General features: G+C 32.5%; 1 pseudogene across 1 annotated transcript; it reads left to right on the top strand.

Annotated features, from left to right (window-relative positions):
* The first annotated feature begins 323 nt into the window (after positions 1-323).
* On the top strand, positions 324-23,489 carry LOC118182632 (uncharacterized; annotated as a pseudogene). The gene is made up of 2 exons (XR_015038648.1): positions 324-461; positions 17,513-23,489. The product of XR_015038648.1 is annotated as an uncharacterized LOC118182632 (transcript).
* Positions 23,490-23,920: the final 431 nt, after the last annotated feature.

Below are 23,920 nucleotides of genomic sequence, written 5' to 3'. Positions count from 1 at the left end.
ATTTTTTTTTTTTTTTTTTCAGAAATTATACTTTTCTGTATAGAATAATAATAATAAAATTTAAGAAAATCATTGTAGTTGTACAGATATACTTGTTTATTTCTGGAATATAAAATAATTGGAATAATTAAATAATTGCTTTCATAGCTTCCACAGTTAGTAGATGACTTCTAATAAATTTCTTTGACACAGCTCTAAAACACCCTCTGATCAAATACATACAATAGCTGTTTGTAAGGGACTGAACGAAGTTCTTTCCGGTTCCTTGTAATCATTTCCTTTGGCGACTTCTGGCGATGATTTTGTCGGTCGCTTCAGTAGAAGTGAGCGCTCAGCCTGAGCAGCCTATTTGGAAAAAAGGATGTGGTATGAATAGCGAGAATTTTGATAGATAGCGAATGCTTTGGATGCACGGAAATTCCATAATATGCTAAAGCAGTTTTACTATGAATAGATTTCAAGTAGGTAGTAAACTGATTTGCATTTATTCTCTTTTCTCATTTTATATAGTCAAAATCTAGCTTCAAAATTGTTAAATTGCTAATAATCGAACAGATTTAGCCTTAAAACAATTGCTAGAAATAAGATTAATTTCGTTAAGACCAAGGGAAGCTCTCGGTGCCCTGTAATAAGACATATATCCCAATATTTTAATTATGAATTATCTTATTTCTTTTCTTTTGGGGGGGGTGCTAATAAAATTTGACACGGTGTTGACTATGTACTGGAGACGTAGTTTCTTCAGAAGAAATTTCCGATATATTTAGTGAGAAGTAAACATCATAAAAGAATAAATAAAATAAGTCAAGCAAGATAATTTATTTAGTGTTTGATTAATAAACAATGTAATTACTAGCTTCCTACTCTTAGAAATGTTCTCAAAATGTGCTTTACCATAATCGGTTGTTTAATCAGTTATCAGGAACTTAGCTTATTTAAAAATATGTTTTATGTCATTTATTTCAAGTATTTTATCATACTTTATATATATATTTATTAGATATTATATAAATATAATACATTTTATGATATCGGTATTTCGAATAATATACTTATTTACATACATATTTCATATTTTACTAGTGGCTGAATGTATACATCTGCTGAATACTGGTAATTGACCTAGGTTCAAATCTCGGGAAAAGGATGTCTGTGTGGGTATTTCCATGTGCAACATGAATACGGCTCACTTTCCTTTAAATTCCCGAGCCACTCTCCTACCAGAGCAACGGCTATAAAATGGTTGAACTTTGGTAATTCGAACTAAGTTCATATCCTGATGAGCGGAGTGGGTGCATGTAGTTTCTCGTAAATTTTCTTATATTTAACGTCAATACAAGCCAACTTTCCTTAAAATGTCTTCCTCGGAGGCGTCCCTCCTTTTAAGTATATACCGAGTAGTATGAAAGTGACAGTTCAGCAACAGGATCTCAAGCTCGCAAGCGTTTTGCGGATGAGCGCGCATGTGGAACGGAGATGAGTTCGGTGTGTGTATTTAATTATGGAAAAGCACGCTAGGGCTATCTGCCTGAGGGGAGGGATGCCTTTCGTGGAGGACTTTCTAAGGGAAACTGGCTCGTATACACGTTACACATGGGGAAAACCACGAAAACGCCCATGCAGCCAGCCCGTTCGCGGGATTCGAACCTCGGACCGAACTACCAGTGTTCAGCGTCTTTATCGCTTGGCCGCGGAGATGAGTTCGGAGGCGGAGGCACAGCTAACTGATAATGAGAAGTGTTTTATAATTCTTAATTTAGTTCTTAAATAAATATTTACCTGTTTGAGGGGATTCGAGCCTGTAACAAAGGAATTCATAGTGTAGTACAAAGACTGATTGCTGCCACATGATCTCTAGTCATAAATTGGTAATAAAGTGAATAAGTTAAACTTTATTAAAAAAAAAATTGTGTAGGATGGCCCATCACGCGATGCAATTAATTGCATCTCAACAATCCCGGATATTTAAAACGGAAGATCTTATATGCATAACTTTGTGTTAACTTTCCATAACTTTTTCAAGAAGCCGATTCGCATGAATTTTCCTTAGTTTTAGATGTAAATTTTTAATTATTATCGTAAACTTTAAACTTATCAGTTCCCTGCGTTTTCCTAACTTTAACGTATGTCTTATAACTTTTGTTCACAACAGCATATTTATTTTCCATAATCTTGATACGTAATGTTACTAGATTTTTTTCATACCTTTTTAACTAATGCACTCTTACTTTTAACTCACTTATTATATTTCACGAGCATAATTACTCAAAAAATACTTAATATATTATTTAATTTTAAACGCAGTTTTTAACATCTTTCATATGTTTTAGCGGCCAACTAGCGGCCGAGCGGTAAAGACGCTGAACACTGGTAGTTCGGTCAGAGGTTCGAACGGGCTGGAGGCATGGGCGTTTTCGTGGTTTTCCCAATGTGTAACGTGTATACAAGCCAATTTCCCTTAGAAAGTCCTCCACGACGGCATCCCTCCCTTTAGGCAGACAGCCCTCGTGTGCTTTGCCATAATTAAGTAATCCAATCCATACATTTTAGCGTACTCTAACCTATACTTTGTACTTTTTAACCTTCGAAATTTTCAATATATTCTAATTATTTAACGTATTTAGTATATTTTACCTGCGTAATTACTCAAATGCGCCCTTTTATTTCTTGTATTTAATTTTAGACGTAATTTTTAAGTTCATTTATGCATTTTAAGCTTCCAATATACTTTTAATTTTAACTTATTTCATATATTTTATTTATTAACTTATTTCATATATACACACATTTATTATTTATATTATTTAATTTTAGATGTAGCTTTTATCTTCTTTAATACATTTAATGTACGAAACTTTCAACATATTCTGCATTTTAATTAATTTGTTATATTTTTTTATCATACACATGAACATTATTTAATTTTAGATGTAAGTTCGTTCCTTTTTAATTCTTAACATCTTTCATTTTTCTACTTGCTCTGGCATTTTCTTACAATTTTTAAATCATAATTATTATAATTTTCGATCGTAATAACGCTTTTGATTTTACTTATTTTTATTTCACTTAATTCTTCATGTTTTTTCACATGTTTAACTTTTCCTAAAGATAACTGATATTTTATCTATTAAGCGTTATATTTTATAAACGTTAACTATTAGTCATATACAATTCATTTAATACTCCTTAGTCTATATTTCATAATTCTATTTTAATTTACATAATCTAAATTTTTTTATTCTGTAGTAATCTTACCATTACTAATTCTGCTATTTTACTTCTTTATTAACTTCAGTCGCATTCCCAACCTTAATAACTTCCTGCGTATTCAGGTATTTTCTTATAATTTTTAATATCATTTATATCTTAATGCATGTTTCTAAGCTCTTCGATGTCAGCAATGTTTAGTTTCCAACTTCGATTGCCTTTAATAACGAACTTGATATATTCTCAAATTTTAGAATGAAATCTTAACTTTGATCCAGAACCATATTCATTGTTTCCTTTACTCATATACAGAAATCTCTACTATTTTTTTTTTTGGCCCACCAGTGGCCGAGCGGTAAAGTCGCTGAACACGGGTAGTTCGGTCCGAGGTTCGAATCCCGCGAACGGGCTGGCTCCATGGGCGTTTTCGTGGTTTTCCCCATGTGTAACGCGTATACGAGCCAGTTTCCCTTAGAAAGTCCTCCACGAAGGCATCCCTCCCCTTAGGCAAATAGCCCTCGAGGCTTTACCATAATCACACACACACACACACACACACACACACTACTATTATTTTTAACGTTTAATACCTTTTAATTTAGTATTTTTCTCTAATTTTTTGCATTCATACCATTATATTTACGCTTTAAATGCTCTGATTATGGATATTTTACTTTATTAGTTTTTTCCTGCGCTAATTCCGGCTAATTCTGCTTTCATAGACAGGCTTTCAAAGGAAACTAACAACTATTTAAGCCACATGTACAAAAATATTTTTAAGTTTAAACATTTCCAGTATTTAATCAGAGGTAAATTCAGTGTTCAACGATTTTACTCTTTGGTTATCATTTCATCTCTTGAAATTTTCTTTTATTGGTATACTTTTATGGTTGATCTTTACATTATGGTAACTTGGCGATTTTTTGGCGAAAATTTGGCAACCAACTCTCCTACAGCAACCCTCTATTTTTTTTTCCCCGCCGCCAAAAGACATGTTTCTTTTCTTTTTATCTACTGAACACTTCTTCCAACAATCTACTAGCCGAATTACACTTATGCTAGAAATTTTATCAAACAAAACTGCTCAAACAAAATCATGACAAATATTCACTGCAAAATTGGGAAAAAGTGCACAATACCATACACCTTACGCGTTTTTCAAAATAACACATACACATAAACCATGTACACGCCGACTTATTTTTACTTAAAAAAACATCCCAGAATTGCACAAAAATGGCACTGCGCACACTCTTCACTATATCCATGTACACTGCTTTTTTCTCATAAATTAGAAAAATTTCACGAAAATACATGACAATTTTCTCAATCTTTAAACCCGGTAAAAAGAACATATATGAAATTACCTGATCGCGAAAAAGTAATGAACATTTCCACATATAAAATAAATAAAATATCCAAAAACTTTTACCTCTAAATCATCTATTACATTATACACGTCACCAACGAATTCATACCGCAACCATTACAAATACTTATTGTCAGATATTTAAATTATTTCCATGCACGTTTACTTCAACTAAAACGTATACCAAATTCCTACAAACATAAAATTCACAAAATAACTATCATTTAATTAAAATATCACTAAACCATGTACACGTCGACTTATTTTTACTTAAAAAAACATCCCAGAATTGCACAAAAATGGCATTGCGCACACTCTTCACTATATCCATGTACACTGCTTTTTTCTCATAAATTAGAAAAATTTCACGAAAATACATGACAATTTTCTCAATCTTTAAACCCGGTAAAAAGAACATATATGAAATTACCTGATCGCGAAAAAGTATTTACCCTTTACAAATATGAACATTTCCACATATAAAATAAATAAAATATCCAAAAACTTTTACCTCTAAATCATCTATTACATTATACACGTCACCAACGAATTCATACCGCAAGCATTACGAATACTTAGTATCAAATATTTAAATTATTTCCATGCACGTTTATTTCAACTTAAACGTATACCAAATTCCTACAAACATAAAATTCACAAAATAACTATCATTTAATTAAAATATAATTAAATTCAAAAACACTACTTAAAATATAAATGAGCACATACATTAAATTAATAAAAATTACCTTACAATCCTAATTACTTTAAACTAAATCATTGCTAATAACAATTTTCCCAATAATACCAAATTCCTTTCCACCTTACATTTTGAACAATGCATAAAAATAATATCCTCAAATAATTAAAAATACTAACTTACCTAATCTTCTTCAGAATCTTGATTATGTGCGGGTACACTTTTCTAATTCATTCAATAAAATTATTGAAAGATTTTTTGTGCGAATTTTTCCTCCATACTTCCTCCGCTAAATAAAAAGCAAACTTCTCTCTATCACAATGCCTAAATACCCATTTCAAATTCACTTTATTTAGGGCCATGGGATCCAAAAATTAAACAACACTGTTTCACACAACACAGAATAAAGCTAAATACAAAATATCCACATTTTTTCCCGGTTTCCCCCCTTTTCCGATTAAAGAACCGTAATTCGTCCATTAATATCACATGACATATCCCATGATCTCTCATTTCCCTCACGCAAAATAATGCGTAATCGGAACTGAGTACTGCTCACATTATTACCAAAGTCCCAGGTAGTAACCTTTATCGCCTCCAAAATGTCGCCAAACTACCAGTTACCATATTGTAAAGATCAACCACTTTTATTTCTAGAACATAACGTTAGCACGTTTATTCGAACTTAATTCTTTTCCAACCTAATTCACTAGCCAACTTACAGTTTATTTTGTAATTTCTTATCCTAGGATTTTCTTTCATGAATATCAGTTTTCGTTAATTTATTTGTCAATGCATCTACTTATGAAAGAAACAATGTTAAATGTATTCCTTTACCCGACATATCATCACCAATATATATATAGATGTATATATATTTGCAGAAGAAAGAATAAAATATATTTTTAAAAAAATCTACGCTATCTTTTCGAGTATTTGAACTTTCATAGATCCCGAATGCAGAAAATTTTTCATAAAATCCACATCATTTCACCTAATATTCCTTACTAATACCCATTTAATGAAGATTTTTCAATTCAAAATTAAATCCAAGTAATGTTCCATTTCTTGTAATTGTATTACAAGTTTGCATTATAGAAACCTTCTGCACATTTTCCAGAAATGTAATTTTATAAATGTTGATAAATATAACTTTCTTCCAAGACGAAAGCTCCAAAGTTTAATTCTTTCAAATCGAATATAAATTATTTACACAGAATTCCCAAAAGGTTTTACCTAAAAATAAGTCTTAAGGGTTTCTTATCGCCTTCAGACTAACTATCAGTAGGAAAACCTAAAAGTCACTTTGTCTAGCCTCATCAGTATACACAAAAATCATGAATCATTTTGTAGTACAATCAGTACTTTAGATGCATTTAATACTGAATCGAGTACCTTTAATTAACTTTTAATTAGGATTTTTAAAAGCATATTTATGCTGCATTATATTATTATATTATTAGATTAGTCCCAAGTGTTATTGTGGGAAAAGGCAATTAAGTATCCAGTACCCACATACACACTAAAAATATCCCACTCATTAAAAATAGTAAAACTGGTGCTTACGTATTAACGCGACCTCATTCAAACAATCTGGCGATTTTCATTTTTTTTTTAAAGATTGCCAAACTATTGACATTATTTATCATAATTGGATAAACGTTATCAGAATATCAAAAGAAAACAATGTTTAGCAATTTAAAATGCAAATTTTAATTCTTAAATAAGCAGTATATGATAAATGAAAAAATAAAATATTTACATTTTTCACAAAATCCTTTTGCATTTTTTTTTGGCTGTTTTTCCTCTGTATACATATCAACCTGTTTTCGCTTCAAAAAAAAATCAGAGAATTCCACACACACCGATTTGTGCACTGGGTATCTACCAAAACATATCTCACTATTATTTATTTTAGCAATTTTGAGCCAAAATACCATATTCCTACAAAAAAAAATTCGGTTGATCTTTACAATATGGTAACTGGTAGTTTGGCGACATTTTGGAGGCGATAAAGGTTACTACCTGGCACTTTGGTAATAATGTGAGCAGTACTCAGTTCCGATTACGCATTATTTTGTGTGAGGGAAATGAGAGATCATGGGATATGTCATGTGATATTAATGGACCAATTACGGTTCTTTAATCAGAAAAGGGGGGAAATCGGGAAAATATCTGGAAATTTTGTATTTGGCTTTATTCTGTGTTCTGTGAAACAGTGTTCGTGAATTTTTGGATCCCATGGCCGTAACTAAAGTGAATTCGAAATGGGTATTTATGTATGTATTAATTTAATGTATGTGCTCATTTATATTTTAAGTAGTGTTTTTGAATTTAATTATATTTTAATTAAATGATAGTTATTTTGTGAATTTTATGTTTGTAGGAATTTGGTATACGTTTTAGTTGAAGTAAACGTGCATGGAAATAATTTAAATATCTGACAATAAGTATTTGTAATGGTTGCGGTATGAATTCGTTGGTGACGTGTATAATGTAATAGATGATTTAGAGGTAAAAGTTTTTGGATATTTTATTTATTTTATATGTGGAAATGTTCATTACTTTTTCGCGATCAGGTAATTTCATATATGTTCTTTTTACCGGGTTTAAAGATTGAGAAAATTGTCATGTATTTTCGTGAAATTTTTCTAATTTATGAGAAAAAAGCAGTGTACATGGATATAGTGAAGAGTGTGCGCAAAACCATTTTTGTGCAATTCTGGGATGTTTTTTTAAGTAAAAATAAGTCGGCGTGTACATGGTTTATGTGTATGTGTTATTTTGAAAAACGCGTAAGGTGTATGGTATTGTGCACTTTTTCCCAATTTTGCAGTGAATATTTGTCATGATTTTGTTTGAGCAGTTTTGTTTGATAAAATTTCTAGCATAAGTGTAATTCGGCTAGTAGATTGTTGGAAGAAGTGTTCAGTAGATAAAAAGAAAAGAAACATGTCTTTTGGCGGCGGGGAAAAAAAAATAGAGGGTTGCTGTAGGAGAGTTGGTTGCCAAGTTGGTGTAGGAGAGTTGGTTGCCGTGTACATGGTTTAGTGATATTTTAATTAAATGGTAGTTATTTTGTGAATTTTATGTTTGTAGGAATTTGGTATACGTTTAAGTTGAGGTAAACGTGCATGAAAATAATTTAAATATTTGATACTAAGTATTTGTAATGCTTGCGGTATGAATTCGTTGGTGACGTGTATAATGTAATAGATGATTTAGAGGTAAAGGTTTTTGGATATTTTATTTATTTTATATGTGGAAATGTTCATATTTGGAAAGGGTAAATACTTTTTCGCGATCAGGTAATTTCATACATGTTCTTTTTACCGGGTTTAAAGATTGAGAAAATTGTCATGAATTTTCGTGAAATTTTTCTAATTTATGAGAAAAAAGCAGTGTACATGGATATAGTGAAGAGTGTGCGCAATGCCATTTTTGTGCATTTCTGGGATGTTTTTTTAAGTAAAAATAAGTCGACGTGTACATGGTTTAGTGATATTTTAATTAAATGATAGTTATTTTGTGAATTTTATGTTTGTAGGAATTTGGTACACGTTTAAGTTGAAGTAAACGTGCATGGAAATAATTTAAATATTTGATACTAAGTATTTGTAATGCTTGCGGTATGAATTCGTTGGTGACGTGTATAATGTAATAGATGATTTAGAGGTAAAAGTTTTTGGATATTTTATTTATTTTATATGTGGAAATGTTCATATTTGTAAAGGGTAAATACTTTTTCGCGATCAGGTAATTTTATATATGTTCTTTTTACCGGGTTTAAAGATTGAGAAAATTGTCATGTATTTTCGTGAAATTTTTCTAATTTATGAGAAAAAAGCAGTGTACTGGATATAGTGAAGAGTGTGCGCAATGCCATTTTTGTGCAATTCTGGGATGTTTTTTTAAGTAAAAATAAGTCGGCGTGTACATGGTTTATGTGTATGTGTTATTTGGAAAAACGCGTAAGGAGTATGGTATTGTGCACTTTTTCCCAATTTTGCAGTGAATATTTGTCATGATTAAGCAGTTTTGTTAGATAAAATTTCTAGCATAAGTGTAATTCGGCTAGTAGACTGTTGGAAGAAGTGTTCAGTAGATAAAGAGAAAAGAAACATGTCTTTACTTCGTGAAGACAAAATGGCGGCGGGAAAAAAAAATAGAGGGTTGCTGTAGGAGAGTTGGTCCCAAATTTTCGCCAAAAAAACGCCGTTACCATAATGTAAAGATCAACCAAAAATTCCGCAGTTTGTTCTATTGCTGGCAAATTCCACAAGCTGTTATTTTAAATTTGAGTTTACAGTAAAAAATATCTCGATTTTCCTGCAAAAGTCGCTGGAATACTACAAAAACAAATATATGAAAATGGCGACGTTGCTTGACAGAAGAATTGTTACAAATATGGTTGCCGAAAAACAATTATATTATGTGTGCATGGTTGCCAGTGTTGGGCACATTCTGAAATTTTGGCGATTGCTATTGAGATGGTTGCTATGATATGCAAGTACCTTAAAATTTGCCTATTTTTCGATGAAGTATAAAATCTTGTAGTACTTTATTATAAAGCTTGAGTGTGATATCATTTTCAATAAACATTATACGGTTAAAAGAAGTAATCCTATGATAACTTATCAACCCGTAGGTAACTTATCAACCGTATAATTAATAGTAAGATCAAGGAATAACTGAATTGATATGTTTTCCTCCAGCTTTTATAAGCTTTTTAAATGCACGAAACCATTCTCGTATTTTCTCGATTTTTCTGGTTATCAAAAGAGTACAATTACGAGATATATATTTATTAAATGCGCATGCTATTGTACTTTTAATCTTTCCAGCATAACTTTCTCTTCAAATAACTCTCGTGCTGCATTGCACGGGAATATACGAGTAAAACAATTTCAATCATAATTCCACTAAACAAGAGCTAAATAAATACAAAAATCGTAACAATATTTATCACTCAATAGTTAAGTTTCAAACTAAACTTTGATATCATTTAGTGATATATAGCATCCATTTTCATCTCGGAGTTAAATTTTATGCATCTGTCACAGAGATTTCGATTGCCTTCATAGTCATACACTTAAGACTTCTAGTTTTGACTATTTTAATTGGTCTTATTGAGAAATATATTGATTATTTTCAGAATTACACTTATTTCATAATTACATTTTACTACTTTGAAGCATTTGAGTAAAACATTCTCTACCATAATGATTACTTTTAAATTTAGTTTCAGTAACAGGCATTTGCGTTGTTATGACGTTAATGATAAAAATGCTCATAAATCTTAAGAGATAGATTATTTATTAACGATTTCATAAAATATTCCACCGTTTGCATTCAATAGTGTATTCATTAAAGGTTCTGAGCCTACCAGCGGCCGAGCGTTCAAATCGCTGAGCTCTGGTAGTTCCGACCTGGGTTTGAATCCAGGCGAACGGGTTAGCTACATGGACGTTTTCGTGATTTTCCCCGTGTGTAACGTGTAATACGAGCTAGTTTCCCTCCACGATGGCATCCCTTCCCTTATGCAGATAGCCCTTGTGTGCTTTGTCGTAATAAACTAAACCAAACTATTGAAGGCTCTGAGAAATTAAAGGCTTATAAATTAGCAGGTATGCTTCTAAGATAATTTCAGTATAAAACGTGTACAAAATTCTGTGTTAGATTATTTGAAATATCTCTAGAAGTATAACCGTGCACTGCTACTTTGATTTTGATGCTTTTTATGGTGTATAGTGAATGTTGTAGGACTAAAATAATCATCGTCGTTACATTTCCTAACATATAATGTTTGACATTTCCATTCGAATCGATATCAGAGGTCATGGTCTCTAGTCGTTTAGCAAAATATAGCAGAAATCATTAATCATTTTCGTATAGTCATTGATCTTCTGTTAAAAATGGTGAAAGGATTATTATTACTAATAATTCAACTGCCTGCCATACTATTTATATATTAGTGAAGGAACTAAATTTCTTCCAAGTATATTTGTTCAAGTATTTCACATAACAATATACAAATGAAAATACTTTCAGCTTTAGCAAATATCCTTTACGTTTAATCGTTGTTTTCTAAATCGTTTCCTTACAATCTGAACTTCAAATTACAGCCTATAGATTAAAGAACAGTTTCTATAAAAATTTTAAAATATATAAAATTAAAGAAATAAAACAACATAAATGTTGAAAAAAATAGATGTTTGTGTATCAGTTCCGTAAGATATGGCGTTTAGAAACATCTTTTATTAATTATAATAAATCTAAAAATGCTTATAATTATCAGTTGGATACATTATAAATTATATGTGCTTTAATATACATTAAATATTTTATTAAAAAATAAAATATTTAAATTATTATAAAATGAGTATTGCTTTTAAATCTGTTAGTTTCTTAATCGATAACAGATTGATTAAACTTAAGAGCTAAAGTAAACACTCTGAGAATCTGCTAGATGTGAAAGCGGGTAGAAGATTAAGTCATATTAATTTGGGCAATGTCGCTTGCCTATAGGTTCTTTTTATTTTTCAGTAGTGTCAGTTTACGAAGTATGATCAAGTCTACGAATTTTAATGTGGATATTCTAAACATCCGCACCCATCCAACATGCAAAAAGTGGCTAAATGATTGGGGACTTCGTAAATTGGCAAAGAAATTTGTTTGTTTCTTTATCAGACTCATAAGTACTGTTTTGTGCATAAATAATAGCAGAAGGAATAAGAAGTTTTATGAGAAGAAAAAAAAATCTGTATAGCCTATTAAAACAAAAATTTAAAAAATACTGATTAGAGAAACAAATTAAATTTAAAACATATAATTTCACTTATACTTAAACACATGTGTAGTATGCAGATGACTGGGTTGCCTATTATCACGTGTGTATTTGGAAAACGCAATAAATACGACCATTCTTCCGAATGTTGAAATGAGGGGAATCATAATCAAAATACTAAAAGTAGAGTCATCATCGATATTAATTGTAAAAGAAGCGTTTCTGTGGAAGTTTAATAATATTTTAAATTCTTAACGATTACGATATTCTTTGAATATTTTTATTATTCTTTTCGGTTGAACCCGTTCTCAAGATTGCCCAAAAAGGTATTATAACATGACCGTGTAAATTATAACTACGCGTTACAAATGAGTAAGTAAGCCCTAAACCAAAAACATATTAATTTCGAAAAGCAATTCCCACCACTTGGCGAGTGACTAAAATCGCTGAATTCTGATAGCTCGAACCAAGTTCAAATCCTGTCCTGTCGAACTGGCTGCATAGAAGGTTTTATGATTTTCCCCGCATGTAATGTGATTACGAGCGAGTTCTCTTTCGACAGCCTTCTACGAAGGTATCTCTACCATTAGTCATTATACCCTCTACGAAGGCCTTTGTGTGCTATGCTATAATTAACCTAACATCTAAATGTTTAATAAAAATATTTTATACCAATTTAATGAAGAAAAGGGACTTTTCCCTTATACAAACTCGTCTAACAGTTATCAACAGAAAGATGGATATGATGACACTTCTTCTTAGCCATCACTAAATTAAATGATATTCTTGTTGCTAGTATAACAATGCTCTTATGTTCAAAGTAAGTATTGTCAATAAAAATGTTTTAAAATGTGTTATTCTATTTTCACTAATGATATTTACGCCAATTTTTTAAACATTTAAGATTTCTCTATATATGGTTTTCTTTCCTACTTTTCTTTCCTCTTTCTGTGTAACCTCCGGGAATTCTAATAATTATTAGTTAATTAATAGAGTCTAAAATAATAAAGTAAAGTAATTATTATTGAAAACTTAAAAGTATCTCTTTCTTTTTGAAAATTCTGCGACCCTTTGACTTTCCAAAGCAAGATAAATAAAGCTTTAGAAATGTTTGTCTCGAATTTATGAATACAGCTGAAAGATTTCATTCTAGAAATGAAATTTTTTTCTAAGAATAATCAAACTGATAAAGCTCTAATATCATAATTCAACCTTTGAAATAAAGATAAACTGAATTTCTATGTCACTCCTGATTTTACTTTGTTCCTAGATTCGCTTTAAAATAGTCATAATTTCGGAGAAGGAGCAGATCGCTGTCTAATTAGTTAGAGACTGAATAGATAACAAGTTGCAGATATAACATAGAAATCTTAAATAAATATGAACATAGACTTACGCTAATCATGCGGTGACACTTTGTGTAGAACAGATCCTCTTTATTCAGTTAGATAATCAGCAGATAAAGTGACTTTGCGTGAAACCAAGGCGAATATGTTTTGCATGTGCTTTAAGGTCTCGCTTATCCGTTATAAGCGCTAAATTTGCTTGTGTGGTGACAGTCTTTGTTTACCGAAAATATTAAACGGAAAAATACGTAAGTACCAAAATAGAAAGTGGTTCCGAATTTATTTTTATATTTCAAAAGGCAAAATAAATATTTTTTCAAATTTTCCATATTGTAAAGTTTTTACTTACCTTAAAATAAGGAGTGAACCTACCTATGAGCATTATCTAAACTCTTCTACAGATATTTATCTATTCGTAAAGGTAATCTTAAGATAGCTTCAGCTTTCCAATTAAAATGTTCATAAAAAAAAGAGACATGTAAAATCGCCTAAAACTGATAGTTCGTCCCATGTTTAAATCCTGGCTGCAGGAATTTTTGTAGTTTTCCTCATATATAAATGCCAGTTTCTTTTAATTAAATGCTCAATCAATTAATTGTTTCAATTGAGAAGTCCTCCACGAAAGCGTTCCTTCTCTTAAACAGATGGTCCTCATGTGCTGGGCCATACTAAATAATCCACATTTTTAAGGAAGATCAGCATTAATACTTGATTTATCCAGCTTTAAAACAAATTAAAGCTAAAAATGAATTTACAGTATTAACTTACTGTTAATTTAATATTCATTATTAAAGTTAATTTACAATATTTTTATTTGGTCCGGAATTATTGTTCACATGAGAAGGAAAAAAAAACGTAGCATACACTTTGTTGTCGAAAGACAGTGTTGATTTTAGGGTGGTTTAATGTTTTTACGCTTAGCAGATTAAAAAAAAAATATGTTATATACAACAGATGCAGAATTTTTAGACATTAGAACTGACGTTTATGGGCCATTGTATGTCAAGATTTTTCATTTTCCCTCTGTACTTTATGTACAAATTATATACTTCTATTTGAGACAAACTGAGAAAAACTTGAGTTTTTGCTCACATTTTTATCTACACAACCTTTTAGCAGTATGTGAAATTTAAAGCCATCATCATTTAAAGCCATAATCATCTATTCAAACCAAAATTCAGAACTCGAATTATAACAACTCTTTGGCTTTTAAATAATGATTATACTGATCGAATTTAATAAAGATTAGTCTAGATGAAATTCCACACCTTAGTAGAAAATGATAGCTAAACGAGCAAGTAGCAGTTATTTAATTAACTGGAAAGCCTGGGAGGGTTAAACCAGTCTTGGGAAGCGTGCCTTCCTTAAAAGGGTCATAAATTTTCATCGTGATACTTTAATTTGATCAAGTTCGCCCAAGGCTGTTGTAAAACAGATTACTGCTTTGATGTTCCACCAGTCGCCGAGTGATTAAGAACAATGAATAGTGGTAGTTCGACCTGGCTTGGGTTCGATCGTAGATTATACCATGTGTAACGTGAATGCAAACCAGTTTCCCTCAAAAGTTCTCCACGGAGGGAACCTCCTCTTAGGACCCACCAGCGACCAAGCGGTTAAAGTGGCTCAAAACTCGTAGTTCGGTTCGGGGTTCAAATCCTGGCAAGAAGGATGCTGCACGAGCGTATTCGTGTTTTTCCCATGTGTATATGGATACGATCCAGTTTTCCTTAGAAAATCTTCCACTAAGCCATCGCTTCCCTTAGGTAAATAGCCCTCGAGTGCTTTACCATAATCAAATAAACCAAGCCAAATCAAACCTCCCCTTATACAGATAGCCCTCGAGATTTTGCCATATTCAGTTAATCTAACCTACTGCTTTGATTCTACGAAGTAAAGATAGTAATCGCGAAAAGTTTCGGATATGATCTTTCAACAGAAATATTTGATCATCCAAAATCCATTTGGACGACATTTTTGCGTGATGTCTGTACGCGCGGACAGACTAAAGGAATTTTTTTCCAAAACAGATTGTAAAATGGATTCAAAAGAGATTTTTTCATGACGTCTGTACGTACATACGTATGCATGTATGTATGTATCTCGCATAACTCAGAAATGATTAGCCGTAAAGTGTTGAAAATTTGTATATGGAACTGCTATAACATCTAGTTGCGCATCTCCCTTTTTTATTGCAATCGACAGTACTAAAAGTATGCATCTATATCTCGATTCTGCACTACTTTCCGATCTATCCGATAATAATCAGCGGTAATCAGTGTATTTACCTGAACATTTATGAAAAAAGAGAGCTTTACCAGGTATTTCTGCATCTGAAAATATTTTTCCGAACGTTTTTTAGATGTTGAATTCTTTCAAATTAGAGAGATTGTGGTGGTGAACTAGCGAATTGAGGCAAAGCTTGCGAGGCTCTTTGCTTAATGGAGGATTTTCGAAGAATCGAAAGGAAAGGAAGTTTAACTCAAAATTTAACTGTTAATAAAATAAACATAATCCTTACATACTTTCACGTTTAATCAGAAGATATCTATAGCGAGCTGTTTTAATGTTTAGATTTGTCGTTATTTAATTTGAATATTACAAAGTCACATCTGCTATCTGCGTAAGAGAGGAGAGATGAGTTCGTGGAGGACTTTCTAAGGGAAACTGGCTTGTATTCACGTTACCCCACATGAGAATAAACCTCGAAAACCAACCATGCAGCCAGCCCATTCGCCTGGGATCGAACCCAAGCCACATCGAACTACCAGTGTTTAGTGGTCTTAACCATTCGGCCACTGGTGGGCTTTTAGTTTTCTGATTCACAGTTTTATTTCAATTGACAGTTGGTTGTAAATTTCAAAATTTGAATCAAACATGTTCATAGTTTGTCAGTAATGTATTCATATCGTCAGATTAGCATAGAGTTTTAACATTAATTTAGTATAACTGTGGATTTTAGCCAATACTACGATACTTTTAGAGTACGGTAGTCATATGCTATGTTTAAGCACTAGTTTAAAGGGACAAGACATTCCGATTGCGCAAGACAGCCCCGCATTTCAGTCCAATGTCCCGATTCAGGATATGTCTTGGAAAATGTGCTGAATTTTGATATTCCTAGATTTTATAAATATTATCGACATGAATTTTATTAGTGCCATACAGCCATAAAGTTATTTTTTGTGGGATCAGGAATGTATTTAATAAGGAAATAAACGTGCTTTTGTGGTTTTAGGGGGCTCGCAAGAGCATCAAATCAACTGGTTTCGTTTGGCTTATTTGATTATTGCAAAGCATTCGAGGGTTATCTACCTAAAGAGAGAAATGCCTTCGAGGAGGACTTTCTAATAATATGGTTTGTGAAAGCCTTTCTGGTTTTCTGTTTCAATTGCATTTCCTGTTTTGTGATTAGACAGTGAAATTAAATCATCATAATACTTTTAACTTGATGACTTTTTGAAAATGTTGCAGAATTTAAACACAAGGAAGATAGCTTAACTTCGAAGAATAATTATCTAACGTTAACTTATTCGATGAAATATTATATTTGGACAGATAAGAAATTACCGAAAAATTAATAGTTATCCGAGTATAAAATTCAAACCGAAACCAAATGGAGCGAGATTTCTTTTAGCAGTTAAAACAATTTTCTTCTAAATATTTAACATTAGTATCTGAACTCGCTTATCAGGAACATTTGAACAACACAATATACATTTCGATAATTAATACGCTGAAACCACTCCTCAATGCAACCACATCTAAAGGAGAACAAATTTCTGAGAGCATAAATAAATACTAGTATTGTATATCACTGATAGTCGTATTCCTTATGGAGAATACATTCACAGATGACAGAGACTATTTAGAACCATACGGTCTGTTTGGGCAGTTTCACTCTAACATGTAAGCAGTTGAAAAAATCCAACTAAGAGTGTTAATTGTTAAAAATAGTAAAATTATGCTCGAACTTTCTGCCTCACCGAAAATGTGTTAAGCTTTGAAACATATCTAATCACTTTACACTAGTTAAATTGCATTTGCTCTGAGAAACGTGTTATGTCTATTATATCATATTATTGTAAAATAATTTTCTATTGCAGGTGAAATTATGAGACTGAAGAAACTTTGGCGTCATCCATTCCTTTTAGCTTGTTTTGTTTCCTGCTCCCTACTTTGTTTCGTCTACTTAAGGCATCAATGGATGGATGACTATGCAGCATCTGAGCTTTGGGTGTATGAGAATATTCATAATTTTCTCATTAATACATCTGGATGTCAGATTCCAGCATTTAATCCATGGGACAAATCAATCAAGCATTTATATGAGCCTGTTGATCAATACAAATGTATTGGCTCCCCTTCATTTCTACGGGTATTACCTAATGGTATAGTAACATTAGAAGATGTACTGCTTCAGTATTATTATGAAATACAATTTCGTAATATTTCTTGTGTTTTTCAAGAAATTATTCGCAATACATCAAATGCAGAAAACATAGATAATGATGTGACATTTGGAAGAACCCAAGCTTTGATTTTCGATCAACCTTTAGGTGCAGAATTTATTTACACTACGTGTGATGCCGGGAGTCGTGTTGGAATATTTAAAGAATTTCTTCCATTGACTCCCCTGAAGAGCACTGTTGAGAAGTTATGTAATCACCGCCAAAAGCAAATTAACGTGCATAAGCCAATGAACGTTATATTTTTAGGTATAGATTCCATATCTCAATTAAATTTCATCCGACACTTTCCGAAATGTCAGGACTTCCTGTCTAAAGTTTTATTTGCGATTAATTTGAAGGGATATAATAAAGTTGGAGATAATACGTTTCCAAATATTATGCCTTTACTAACTGGCCACTTTCATCAATATTATGACAAGCATCGTAGTAATAACTTGTTTTTTGATGACGTGGATTTCGTATGGAAAATATTTTCGAAGATGGGATATAGGACGATGTTAGCTGAAGATGCTCCCAATATTGCTACTTTTAATTATTATGCAAAAGGCTTCAAGAAACCCCCTACTGATTACTATTACAGACCTTTTGCTTTAGCTGTAGAAAAATCGGAGTTAAAAAGCTAAGAGTAGAGAACAGTGTTTTGGAACTAAGATGGAAATGCAAGTTTTGTATGATTACATAAGAAATTTTGTGGAAACAATGGGTAATGACCGCCCTTTCTTTGTATTTCCGTTTTTAGCGAGATTAACTCATGATGTCTTTAATTTTGCCGGATATGCAGACGAGCCAACATACCAGCTACTAAAATTCTTGCATGATAATCGAATATTGGAGAATACATTACTTATATTTTTCAGCGATCATGGTATCCGTTTTGGACCGATCCGTAAAACTCGTATTGGTCAGTATGAAGAGCGATTACCTTTCATATACTTAGTTTTCCCCAAATCATTCCTAAATAAATATGAGAGTATACATAAAAATTTAGTCATCAATAGTGAGCGCTTAACAACTCCTTTTGATATCCATTCGACAATGCTTAATTTAGCAGCTCTGTTAAGAGGCGATGCTACTTTCGAAAATAACATGAAACCCGGTACTAGCCTTTTTTATGAGATACCCTGCAACCGAACATGTTCTCAAGCTGGAATAACACCTCATTGGTGCACATGCCAAGTCCACCACGCTGTTACGAAGGAAGATCCAGTTGCACGAAAATCTGCTGAGGCTGTGATACAAGCTGTAAATAATTTGACCTCTGCCTATAGAAGAAATTGTAGTATTCTAACCCTTGATGAATTACTTGATGTTAAGATATCAGAATATCAGAATACACCTCATACTAATATCACACAAAATAATATAATTACCGAGTATTTAGTCATCGTATCTGCTGCTCCCAGCGAAGCTGTATTTGAAGCTACGGTACGTTGTGAAACTGTGGAAGAAACTTACTGCAGAGTTGTCGATGATATTAGTAGAATGAATGAGTATGGTGAACAGTCTTCATGCGTGCCTAATGCAGTATTGCGGAAATTCTGTTATTGCATGTGATATTCAGAGAATTAATCTTCTCGCTTTTTAATTCAATGCTATGATTTTAACTAAGGAAATGTTTTTATTTTTTATATTTATGACAGACGTCTGTCTGTAAATATTTTGTTACCAAATTATTTCTTGTATCGACGAAATATTTTTATTTATTGTTGTATACTATTTTGAGGACTGCTAACATTGGTTTAAAACATGTATAGTCCTAGAAATGCTTCAGTTTTAAAATAATATTCAGAAATAACATTATAGAAAACATTGTTTTAAGAGCAACAATTTGTTTACAAATAGCAACCTTTCCTCTTTCTAGCTTTACTGCAGTTGAATTATGGAAATCACCTTGTACAGTCATTAGGATGTTTTGATGCTGGAGACGTGAAAAATGGGCACTGCCTCGCCTTGATTTAAATACCAGACCTCCCGAATACACTTCGAGTGTGCTTTCAGTAAAACCACGAAGGTGTGCGGAAAGGAGAGCGAAAATACCTGATATATAAGATAATTTCTCCCCTTTCAAAGAGCGGGGATGAGGGGACCCAATCGCCAAATCTTGGTGGTGACGAATTATCATTCACCATCTTTTAGCTCGAGCGCCACTGTAGAGACACTAGGATTTTTTTATGTTGGAGACGTGAGAAATGTGCACTGCCTTCACCGGGATTCGAGAGTCGGACCTCCCGAATGCTCGTCAAGTGTACTTCCAGTTACATTACGAGGACATGCGAAGAGTAGGGAGAAAATACCTTATAATGTCGTAACGTCAGTGATAATGTCATACCTATAGTTTATTCAGTGTGCTGTTATTCACATCCGATGGTTCCATGAAATTAAAAATGAAGCCTTACATCGAAATTTAATTGTTGTACATTTTAAAATATTTTATCTTCCATGTGAATATATTTTGTAGGTAACAATGTTTCCAAATTTTATAAAATTTTAATTTCTCTTGAAGAAGATACTTGATAGAATGCTATAGCAAAAAGGCACGTGAGTGTATCCTGAATTTTTATATAGGGTCTGCAGTTTTACATAAATTTTTAATTATATTAATGAACGAAGTTAGATATAATTAAATTATCAGGGATCAGGACCGTTGAACAGTATCCAAAAGAGGACTTTGTACACGCTTATATAGATGGTTCATCTTACTTACCACCACTTGAGTTGCTGTACCGCCTGTTAAGTCCCTATCACATGTATTTCCGCTACGCGGGAGTGGACGCCGAAAGGGGCATTGCTAAGAACCCGCACATTCTACGAATCCCATTACCATTAGGTTACCATTTTCACTTACTACCAAGACGTGAACGCCAAACAATAGTCGATTATCGCTCAGATTGGGTCATGTGATCCTTCAGAAGCAGAACTTTCTTCTGATTGGTTGATCTCTACGCGAGACAGAGCTGCAACCTAAACATTTCCGGCGAGGTTTCAAAAACTCCCGCGCAGCCGCAACATTGTTTCCGTAGCTGGGCGGGACTTCACTTCAGGCGCGGCTCTTTTTTACTAGGAATCCTCCCGTTTAAACCAGTGCTACCAGAATCTCATTTCTCTAAAAAGTCCCATCTAGCAGGTAATGTCGTTAGATGTGATAACCCCTTTAAATGACTATCAGCATTGTACTCAATTGGTGGAGCATTCTGTTGTCGTGGATCTCTATGAAATATTAAAATTTGTAGCAGAACTTATAAAGTTACTTCGGAAGATGGGTACTTGGGACCTTAGGTTATTAAAGAGACCCTGTCAAGACTGTGCTGAATGAGGATTTTGATAATGTTTTAAGCATTTGTGATTCTGAGTTTACAGAGACCATTTACTCTAGAAATCAGTGGTAACTTGGATATAAGAAGTTTATCAGATGCATTATACGGAACAATATTTACGGGGTATATTAATGTACATCATATGTGCTGTTCACATATTTGCAGAGTTCCTATGTTATATTTGTTTGTCACATTCATAGTAGTCACTTGTGCTATTCACTTATTTACAATTCGCTTACAATTCACTTATGTATAATCTGCCTGATACTGAAGGTGACGCTGTGAAATACAAATCAGTTTGTAGAGCTGAAAATTTATGTCTTTAATTGAAAAACATGTGGGATTTACTAATATACAGAGCACCATTTTATATCTGCTTGGCATTTTGTACCGGTTACTGGTACAGAAAACTTGAAGATGAGGCTAGAAAACATAAAGTTCATTATAACACCACTCAGCTGCTAGATCTGTGCTAACACCATTTTTTTTTGTTTGTTTTATGAGACAATCAAGAATGGAGGTTCTGGAGTATTTCTGACTGGCCCAGGCGATACTGCTTATTAACACAATCCTGGCGTTAACTTCATTGTCTCTAACTTCACTTGCGAGCTTTTGGCAGTAGAAGAGGCCTTGACATGCATAGATCTCTTCCCATTTCGGAGCAGGCAAAAGTAATTGCTGCCTTATGAGACTGAAAGGCAGCTCTATAGGCAATTCTGAATGGAAACTCCCTGATCATCCACGGTATTCACTTTCGCCTAAGAGAGCTTCAAAAGTTAGATAAGGTCTGTATTCTTCAATGGTTGTCAGCGCATGTCAGAATTACAGGTAACGAGGACACGGATAAGCTGGCAAACGAATTTCGAAATCTCAGCAAAAATAATAACGTAAATATCACCTTATCGCTTTTCTTTTGGTCTGGAGGTCTGTACCAGCATCGCCTAATCATCACAACAGCAAATAGGAACCTTTATATCAAAGCACAGAAGAGATCTTTGCCTTTTTTTTTTTTTTTCTCAAGACATCTTCGCTAAAATATTTTCGGGATAACAGATTCAAGTTTAAATTTGAGTTTGACTCTACTTTAAATCTGAGGCAAAAAATCTAGTAAAAATATCAAGATTAGCATTGTTTTCGGAAATGCATCTCTGTCGGGCGGAAAAATCAGACATACGATGAACTAGAATTAATTAAAAAAGTATTATTTATTTTTGATATTTATATAATTGTTTTAAAAACGTAAAGTTTTTAAACAATGAAAAGTTTAATGTATATGACAGATAAATAGATATATTTATTAATAATAATATAATATAATACATTAGTATAAATAATTACTATGTAAATAATTTTTCTTGCCTTGGATGAAGCAAATTTATCAATTACTTCATCAAAGTCGATCATTTCAAATTTTTCTCTTTCCACATTTGAAAATGCTAGATCACTTAGGCGATCTTGCCCCATCATTGATTGTAAATATGTCAAAATTAATTTTAATTTGCTGAACCAACGTTCAATGATAATAAAATAGTTAGGAGTATTTGAAGTGCTATTCTTAGGTGTGGAAAAACATCTTCTCCATACGATATTATAAAGGTAAGATCTGTAATGGAGTTTTAGGTTCAGTCTCTTTTGTGCTGCGAAGTAACATCTTGCATTCACATGCACTGTTCAAAACAATTAGGAGATATTGCGAGTTCCGTATGAAATAACCATAAGTTCGACAACTTTTTTAACAAAAGGAATTAGAAGAGGTTATTGTTGTACCTCTCATCATACAGCGAGGATAAGTCTGGCAACAGCTGCAGGAAGAAAAACTTGGCAGTGCTAGAATGGCAACAGCGGATGATATTCTATAGATTTTAATATTTTGATTTTGAGTCGACGTTTTCCTTTGCGATATTATTGCGTTAAAACATTTGAGTTTTGGGTGAACGAAATGAATCCGCTGCCCCGCTGCGGATATTAGTAAAATATATTTAAAAAATTAGCTGCGTTGAAAAGGATGAAACCTGTGTGTTTGAATTTGCCGTATTTTTCCTCCTAAACTTGCGTCGAGTTCAGAATATTATGCCAGGCTTATTCACGTTGGTGCAGATAAGTTCAAATTTTGCTTATTGTATTTATAGTGTATAAAATGCAAATATATGAATAGAATTCTATAAAATAAACATTTAAAATTCTGGAATGGTGTTTTAAGATTTTAGATGTAGAGTATTCACATTGCTATGTCGGAGCCAGTGGCAGTCAGGTGTAAAGTAAAATTGTTTTTGCTCCACGACATAACAATATGGCGAGCCAGACAGGATTGCGATCCTGATTCGAATGTGTTGGGATTGTTATATTAATATAGTTGAGAAAGTATTGTGTTTGCTATATTATATTATTGTAGAAGTAAATATTAATTTAAGTGTTATTTGGAAACGTAATGCGTTTTATCGTCTGCAATGTTGAATTTCGTATTTGTATTTGAATTAGTTTCAATTTTCAATTGAAATGCTATGCGTTAAATCGTCTGCAGTGTAAACGTAGAAAAGGTTATGCGTTAAATCTTCTACTGTGATATTCAAAATAATTTTGTTTTGCTGTATTATGAATGTTATGACATATTGTTATTCATTTTTATTATATTGAGTTATATTTTTGGAATTGGTGAGTAAAGACGTTTTTGAGGATTTGTCGGATTGATGATAACATTACAGATTTTGAGTTTTAAGTGGGTCTGCAT

This window comes from Stegodyphus dumicola, chromosome X1 (assembly GCF_044657685.1).
Source record: "Stegodyphus dumicola isolate Sdum_Otavi_A_Nest chromosome X1, ASM4465768v1".
NCBI lineage: Eukaryota > Metazoa > Arthropoda > Arachnida > Araneae > Eresidae > Stegodyphus > Stegodyphus dumicola.
This window is presented reverse-complemented; position numbering and strand designations above follow the sequence as displayed.